We start from the raw sequence: 6,000 nt of genomic DNA, 5'->3' as shown, positions 1-6,000 counted from the left end.
ATATATATATATATTTTTTTTTATTTTTTTTTTTTTTATTTTTTTTATTTGTTATAGCTGGTAAACCAACTTTTCAAATATTACATACATTTTCATAAAACATGATGAAAAACATCTATACTTGCAAATTGCAATATTAATTTATATCAACTTCCATTGTCTGAGAAATGCTGAGCAACTTTTTTCTCGAGGAAGCTGTTGGTGAAGCTTTGGGGGCCGGGGGTCCTGATTCAGTGCTGCGTTAGATTTTAAGTACTGTGAGAATTTTGCTCCCTCACACTTTGTGATTTCACTTATCTAATGGCCATATTTATTTATTTATTTATTTATTTATTTATTGTTCTTATAGCACACGCAGGAATTCTGATGTTTCTTCAGAGCACAAGATCCAGGAAGAGGTGAGAAGAGTAATAAGTCAACATTTTATTGGTTTATTCCTTGTTTTGAGTCAGGGGCCCCGTTCTACATGAGGAACCGTCGTCCAGGTTCACATTAAATATCGTTTCATTTAAAGATAAGTGTGGGAGGGGGTGAGCCATTTTACCTTAGGCGAAAAGCCATCAAGGAAAGTTGGTTTTCCATCGATAAGGCGAGTGAAAATGTGTGGCTCAGAAGGGAGAAAGGACAGCTTTGGCCGGTCAAGATCATGAGATCACGGATGAAACTGGCCTGCTTCTTGGGGTCAGTTGTTGGACGAGACGATTGGGGTGCACCAAAACCTTATTGTCTCCCAGATTCAGCACGAGAAAGTGAAAGGCAAGGGGAGGCTTATCCGAAACAGAGACATACATGCATAAGGGCTTGACTGTAATTCAGGCATGCGCAGTAATACACGCATATACAGCCTGAACAGCAGGTAAGATTACAGAAAGTTTGTACTGGCGCAAGTGCAAAGTTGCACGGTATTAGCACTAGGGCAAAGTGTGCCCTATTTTTTTTTAAATACTGGGACATTTTTGAAAACGATTACACCTTCCCAAGTGCAGTTTGACATGGTATAAGCACCATGGCGAAAATTGCCATAGTGCAAAAAAGATACATTTTTGATAAAAAAATGTCACCAGGGTAAAGTTTGCCCTAGTGCTAATACCATTCCGTATTAGCACTAGAGCAAACTTTGTCTTGTTGCAATAATGCCGTGAAAATGTATCTTTTTTGCCAGAGGGCAATTTTTGCCCTGATGCTTATACCATGGCAAACTGCACTTGTTTTCTAAAGTGGCCCAGTGTTTTTAAAAATAGGGCACACTTTGCTCTAGTGCTAATACCGTGCAACTTTGCACTTGCACCAGTGCAAACTTTCTGTAATCTGACCCAAAACGGTGTATCAGGCAGAGATTTGCCTTGTGTTTGCAGGCACCTGTGGAGAGTGTTTGCAGTGGGGAAAAACACTCCTTATGGAAAAGGGGGTAATGAGGGTGTTTTTGGTTACTGCACAGGCCAGCGAGCTGGCCTTGGATAGCACGCCCCTCTTCCTGGGGGTTAAAGGTGGGCAGGGAAGGTTCAGGAGCAAGTGACAGTTGGTGGCATTTTGCGCGTCCTGTCACTGCTCCTGTTTCTTCTCAGCCGAGTAGGGCCTGTGGTTTTGTGGTGATTTCGGGGGTCTGCTTTGTTGGCGAGGTTGGTAGGGGGCTGCTGGGGTGAAAGGGCGGGGGGTTTATAAAAAATATGTGTATATCAATTCAATATATAAAACTTTCAGTGGTCTTGTAAATAAATTTCCACCTCGCATTACCACGTGGGGCATTTGTCCTCCCCAATTTTCGGGCCTCTTTTGCCACATAGTCCAGCTCCAGGCGGACGGAAGGACGGGGGCTTGGAGAGCTTGGACCCTCTTGTGGGCCCGGCTTGGGCTGCCATTTTTCCTTCGGTTGCCGGGGATGGCCGTGCATCAATGTGCACGCTGTAGAGGTAGGGGAAATGGTCGGGAGCCTGTGCGACTACGGTGTCTACGGCTAGGGGCGCAGTGCACACTGAAGCCATCAAGGGGGCAGTGTGGTGTGCAGCTCTCCCGGCGTGCAATCAGGCTGCCGGGCATAAATTGAGCTGCGGGAGCCACAGTGGGGGCCTGAAGGGATTAAAAATAAAAAACGTAGGTGTACTGTGAGAAGGCAGAGCATCAGGGGAAAAGGTTGGCAAGCACTGAGTGTGGTGCCCTGTATGGTAGGGTGCCAGGTCACGGTTTGGGACAGTGGGAGTGGGTTGGCGGGGGCGTGCAGGTGGCAGCTGTCGGGTAGGTCACGGAGGATGGGTATATCAAAAAACAAAGAAGGAGAGGGGAAAAATAAATCAAGAAGGACATATATTTTTCCTGGGTTTGGATCCGAGCAGGTGTCCTTGGGGTTGGGGCCTCCTCAGGTGGAATGGGGTCACTGCAGTGGTTTTTCGGTTGGATACATCTGTTCGGGTGGGCCTGGTGGTTAGGGGATTATGTCGGGGAGTGGGGTGGATGCCCTGGCCTTGCAGTGGTGCTGAGCATTAACATTAGGGCATCTAAGGCCCAGATAGAAGGGGCGGTTCAGAAAGTCACAGAGGAGAAGGGGCCCAACGGCGGGAGGCCACAGCACAGAGTGGCTTGGGACAGGGCCCTCGGAGCAGTGGTGGCTTGTAGCAAGGGAGAGGGGAGACTTGGGGAAAGGGGGCCAGGCAGAGCAGGGTGGGCATACCCAGGAGGGGCGGTGAAGGGCAGGGTTTCACAAAGCTTGCCCAAAACCGCCTCTGGCAAACCCATTGGCCAGGTGGAGTCAGGATTCGGACCTCTAGAGCCTGGAATCCTCTTCAAAAGCCCTCATTGGGCCAGTCCTGGCACCTATGGCGTCAGGCTCATACACCATGAAAAACAATGTGCTTGGGAACTACTTTATTGTGTTGTCAGCCAACATGGAGGCATCCACATAGCTTGGTTCCTAAGAACCAAGCTATGCGGTCTAGTGTTTTGGGTGTGGTAGCCTAGGGACTACTTTACCTGGACTATTTTGTTGGGGCTATTTAAACCACACCCGTGCAAGACAACACGCTTCGCGTTACTTTGCAGCTTGCAACGTGACGCTCACCGTGTCCAGCTATTCCCTCGAACCTCGGAGAAGCAGAACCTGCAAGGAGACAAAAGGATCATCATTAGCAGCATCATCTTACCTGCAGTCTTCATCTTTAAACACTCGCAGCTACTGAGAACAGCTTCCTCGAATCTGCACGCCTCCCGGAGAGAACAACCTGAAAGAGGAAGATAGAGGCAACATTAAAGAAAGCAGTAGAGACATTTACAAATTACAAACTGCTCAAAAGGCTAACCTGGCTGGTCGCCTCTCGGCTGGCACCACTTTGGACATTCCACTCGCGCTGAAGAACACTGCGACCTACAAGGAAGGAAAACACAGGTTAGCAAAGGCAAGACTTCGCAGCGCTGCGCATAGCGCCTACTTACCGCATCATGGCGCTCTTAATGCGCCATCATTTACCAGCGGGGCTCAACCAAGCCAGTTCGCCGCGCTGAAGCTCTGCATACCTAATGGAGAAAAAAGAGACATTTTAAACAAAGAAAGGCATGCAGGATAGCAACAAAACTAAAGAACAGCAATAAGACCTACCTGAACAATATCAAACGGGCCGGTGTCAGTGAAGTAACTGGACCGCACTCGCCCATGAAAGACAACGCGCCCCTGCAAAAAAGCCAGGACGGAGAGCACACCTAATTCTACCACAAGGTGAGGAGAGGGCGCCAGAGGGACTGAAATCGGTCAGATTGAACACAGTCCTCCTGTATTTTCAGGCAGAACCTTCCCCGCAGACCACATCAGGGCAAAGCTGAGAAGCATACCAGTGAGTAACCCGGCTGGGCGGCGTCCCTGTGGATACCAGGTGAGCGTAACAGAACGCGAAGCCTACCATAACAAATCCACCTGGGTGCCATGGAGACATCAGAAATGGACCAATTGGCCCAATTACTAGAAGAGCATCGTGCTGAGGTTCATTCTGCCCAACAAGAGACTAATGCCCTCCGGAGAGACATAATAGTGACCAAAGAATGCACTGAAGAGATTAGCAGGCAATACTTGCAATCACAGACAGGACAGACGCCTCTACCTGGAAGCAATCGAATGATGCAAAACCCCGTCATACCACCCACTCCGGTACAGATCACGTTACCTGGAACCGTGCCCCTGGCACCACCAGAAAGGTTCTCAGGCGACCCACGGAAGTATGCGGCATTCATCAATCAGTGCCACCTTCATTTTCTTTGTAGGCCTGGAGCATTTCCAAATGACCAAGCTCTGGTAGCTTTTGTCTTATCATACCTGAGTGGTAGTGCAGCAGATTGGTCAGTGCCGTTGGTAACCCATGACGATCCTCTATTACATGACTTTGGGGGGTTCCAGAGAGAAATGGAAAAACTTTTTGCTCACCATAACCAGGAACAAGCAGTAGACAATTAACTCTTGTCCCTCCGACATGGGAATCAGGACTTGTTAACGTACATTGCTACTTCAACAGACTGGTTGCCGAAGCTAGGTGGCCAGAAAACAATAGAACCACGTTATTCCATCGAGGCTTACGAGGCGAATTAAAGGACGTCTTAGCCCAGGTGGTTGATCCACCCAGAGACTGTGCAGAATTCATAAATCTGGTCGTGCAGCTAGACCATCGGTTGCAGGACCGAAAGGCAGACCGGTCTAAGACGGACCCTCAGACCGTGTATGTTCGACCAAGGGAAAACACACCCCGTGTACCTGAAAATGCTATAGAACCCATGCAGATTGGAGGGATACGGCCTCCATTAACAAAACATGAGCGGGACAAAAGAAGACAACAACAGCTTTGTTTGTATTGTGGGAAACCAGGACATTTCCTGAAGGACTGTCCAGTAAACCCCCCAAGAAGAACAGTCAGGGCCACAGAGAAGGATGAAGCTAAGGAATCGGAAAACTACCAAGCTCGACAAACGTAGAGGTCAGTTTGTCGAGTGAGAAGAAAGAGTTTCTGTCCTCGCACTTTGCAATACCAGTGATCTTAATTAACCACCAACAGTCGTCAAGAATTCATGCTGTTGAAGCATACATCGATAGCTGAGCAGTTGGAAATTATATTGATCAAGAACTGGCAGCAGAGATGGGGCTTCCTTTGTGTTCTAAGCCAACTATGGACAAGGTAACCACCGTGGATGGGACAGAAATCGCTTCCGGACCAGTAACCCAGTGCACAGCCAGGGTAACCTTGCTGTGCCAGGACGGACATCGGGAGTCTATTTCATTCGATCTCATCAAGGCACCTCAGTTCAGGCTAATACTAGGGATGCCATGATTGGTTGCTCACAACCCTTTGATAGACTGGCGGGCACGAAAATTAACCTTCCCTGGTGACTGCTCCCTTGCCTGCTATTACCAAGAGGAGAAACCCGACGTCTGTATCCCCATGACTCCCGGAGCGACAGTATCAACCCTGGGAGCCAACTAATACCTTGCCAAGTGCATACCATGATTTCCAAGATGTTTTCCGAAAGGACCAAGCCAATACATTGCCGCCGCACAGGCCCTATGACTGTCAGATCGACCTTGTTCCTGGTGCACAAATCCCTTGCAGCAGGATCTACGCTCTCACAGAACCAGAAAACCTTCATTTGAAATCCTATTTAGACCAGTACCTTGCAAACAGATTTATCCGTCCTTCAAATTCCCCCGCAGCCAGTCCTTTGTTCTTCATACCGAAAAAGGAAGGAGACTTGAGAACCTGTATTGACTACCGCACATTGAACCAGATCACCGTGAAGAACCGCTACCCCTTGACACTTATCCCTGAGATGCTAGACCAAGTTAACGATGCCCAGATTTATACCAAATTGGACCTTCGAGGAGCGTACCACCTGGTCCGAGTCAGAAAAGGAGATGAATGGAAAACCGCCTTCCGTACTAAGTACGGCTTGTTTGAATATCAAGTCATGCCCTTCGGGTTATGCAACGCTCCTGCGGCATTCCAATATTTCATGAATGACTTCTTAAGGGAGTTA

The sequence above is a fragment of the Ambystoma mexicanum genome, chromosome 7p (genome assembly GCF_040938575.1).
Source record: "Ambystoma mexicanum isolate Mex_15411 chromosome 7p, UKY_AmexF1_1, whole genome shotgun sequence".
Classification (NCBI taxonomy): domain Eukaryota; kingdom Metazoa; phylum Chordata; class Amphibia; order Caudata; family Ambystomatidae; genus Ambystoma; species Ambystoma mexicanum.
This window is presented reverse-complemented; position numbering follows the sequence as displayed.